Source organism: Peromyscus eremicus, chromosome 1 (genome assembly GCF_949786415.1).
Source record: "Peromyscus eremicus chromosome 1, PerEre_H2_v1, whole genome shotgun sequence".
NCBI classification, from domain to species: domain Eukaryota; kingdom Metazoa; phylum Chordata; class Mammalia; order Rodentia; family Cricetidae; genus Peromyscus; species Peromyscus eremicus.
Window position 1 is genome coordinate 91,768,647 of NC_081416.1, and position 3,185 is coordinate 91,771,831.

Here is a 3,185-nt window from a genome sequence, read left to right on the forward strand (position 1 = left end):
TTCCAAACACAACAGAGCAGCTACACATAGGAACTCAGTGGTTGTGAGAACATGCACAAGCCCTGTGCAAACTCCAGCCAGACAAAACCCCAGCACGGAGGATGTAGAAGGTCACCCCAGCTGATGTAGAAGGTCACCCCAGCTGACGAAGTCTTGATAGCTGTTGGGAGAGAGTTGGTTTTCTCTCCTTTTTTTAAATTAAAACTTTCCTTATGTGTGTCTATATGTGAGTATGTGAACATAAATTCAGATGCCCATGGATGCCAGAGGCATAGGATCCTCTTAGAGCTGGGCAGTTTGTGAGCCACCAAACACAGTGCTGGGAAGTGAACTTCAGTCCTCTAGAAGATCATTAAGTGGTCTTAACCACAGAGCCATCTTTCCAGCCTCGAGTCAGTCCGTTTTCTTTAAAAGTGTGGCCCCTAGAATGTTGACCATACCCCAGTGAATGGCTCCACACCCAGGAGCAAAAATTGGTCATGAAGGGTTGTTTAAAACAAACAACAACAACAACAACAAAAAAGCCAGGAGGTGGTGGCCCATGCCTTTAAGCCTAGCACTTGGGAGCCAGAGGCAGGCAGATCTCTGAGTTCCAGGATAGCCAGATACTGTGGGCTGCAGAAGTATGAAGTATGAATTCGGCTGGCTATGGCAGTTATTCCTGGAAGAAGCCAAGAGCCTTTCCAGAGGATAATGCCAAGGCTTAAGGAGTCTTGGTGATACTAGCTTTTGAATATTAGCCGTTTCCTGCTATGAATTTCTCATGTGCTATTGTAGCTTTTCCATCATTCATTGGGCACAATTTCCCCTATACAATTAACGTATTTGTATAACTTTCTCCAACTGTGCTAACAACACACAAGTCAAGATCCCTAATTTTGGGCCTTTATGTAATTATCATCATTAGCAACATCTGGCCAGGACCTTCTCTGGATGAAAGTATCTTTTCTGAGATACTCCCCAGACTTTCTAAGAACAGACTTAAGCATCCAGACTATCTGTTTGAGAAGGCCTGGCAGATGTGCTAATTAAACTTAACCTTCCCCTTCCCAAAGTCTTATCTCTAGTTTTAGATCTACCTTTAACAATTAACTCAGAACTAAAGGCTTTCTATTTACAGGTACATCAAACTGTGACTCAGGTTGCCTAGCCACGGAGTGCACGCCCCCGCCCTGCCAGAAAATGGTGGCAGCTGGGATAGCTTGGACAGATAAAGAACCAAAGGAAAATAAGGCAGTTTTATATTCACTCATCACTTATAGACTCTTAACACTTTACCGAACCACTTCTAAGAATATAGTTTGAGCACATACATTCCCTTTCTCAGATCTATTAACCGAATTTAGCCCTCAGTTGATTCATTCCCATTAGCCACTTCCCTTTTGGGTTGCAGATGATAGCTAACAATTACTGCTCTTCCGTGTGGATCTTATTGTCCCTCCTTTAACCTTGAGGGAATTCAAGTCTGGTAACTTTGCCTTAGCCAGAGCATTGCTATTGCATGGGTATATAACTGTAAACCTCAGAGACTTGAGGAAAACTAGATTGGAGGACTAAAGGAGAAAGAACTAGAAGAACAAGATGGAAGATGAGGAAGGGCCAGGTGGGGAAGAACAAGATGAGAAAGAAGGAGATGAGAGAGGAACTAAGATGGAAAAGAACTAGATGGATGAGAACCTCGATGGGGCAGAACTAGATGAAGAAATTAAGATAGCATTTAGAGAGAACAGCAGAAAAATGTAGAGAAATCAGGCAAGGAAGGAGCTAAATAAGAGAGCAGAATAGACGCTGTGTAGAGAGAACTGACTCAGAAGAATTGGTTGTAGATTCTTCCATGGACCCTGGGAGAAGGCTATTGCGGAGCTGGACCCCAGTAGTCTTCGTTAGCCAGGGATTCACAGAGAGACTGTCTCGAAAATAAGGGTGGGAGAGGCTGGAGAGATGGCTCAGCAGCTAAAAGTACAAGTGTTCTTCTAGAGGTCCTGAGTTCAATTCCCAGCAGCCACATGGTAGCTCACGGCCATCTGTATTGGGATCTGATGCCCTCTTCTGGTGTGCATGAAAACAGAACACGCATATACATGAATAAATCTTAAAAAAGGGTAGGGCATGAAGTTGTAGGGTGGGGAGATAGGAATGGATTTAGGAGTGGGGGAATAATAGGAGTTAAATATTGTGTGTTAAGTCTCATGGGGTTAATTTAAAAATTAGAAAGATAAACTCCTTTAAAGAGATTATGTAGTGTACCCAGAAAATTTGTCAGCTACCTTGTTGAGAGGGGAAGATGGCAGTGGAACTGTGCAGAGTTGTTTCATTTGTTTGTTTTGTTTTGGTTTTGAGACAAGGTTTCTTTGTGTATCCCTGATGCTGGCCTGGAACTCACTCTGTAGCTCAGGCTGTCCTGGAACTCACAGAGATCCACCTGCCCCTGCTGCCCAAGTGCTGGGATTAAAAGCGTGCACCACCACCACTCAGCCCTAGCCAGCTTTTCTTAAATTATCCCATCTACCTTTTGCCTCTGGGCTTTTACCTTTCTCTATTCTACATACTTCTCTTTCCTTCTTACTCCATGGCTGTTTGTGTGGCTGGGTGGCTGGCCCCTGGTATCCTCTTCTCCTCCTTTTCTTGCTCCTTCCTCTCTTCTCAAGCCTAGATTTCTCCTCCTATTTATTCTTTCTATCTCTCTCTCCTGCCTAGCTATTGCCCATTCAGCTCTTATTTAGACTAATCAAATGTTTTAGGCAGGCAAAGTAACACAGCTTTACAGAGTTAAACAAATGCAACACATTTTTGCATCATTAAACAAATATTCTACAGCATAAACAAGCGTAACACATCTTAAACTAATATTCCACGACATATCTCCATATACTTAATTTTTTTATTTATATGTGTGTTTTTCTGCTTGTCTGTATGTGCACCGTGTGTGAGCAAGTACCAGAAGAGGCCAATAGGGGGCATCAGATCCCCTGGAGCTAGTTAACAGGAGGTCATCAGCTGCCCAATGCTGAGTCCTCTTAACCAATAAGCCATCTCTCCAGCCTGAGCCTTCACAAAGGTGACCCCCTCCTAGAAATTATCCAAATTTATTGAACCTTGAACCCATTTCATGCCATAAGGATGTCAGCACTCAAAACATATACTCTTCAAAATATTTATTAGCTATACAAAACTAAACAATCCGA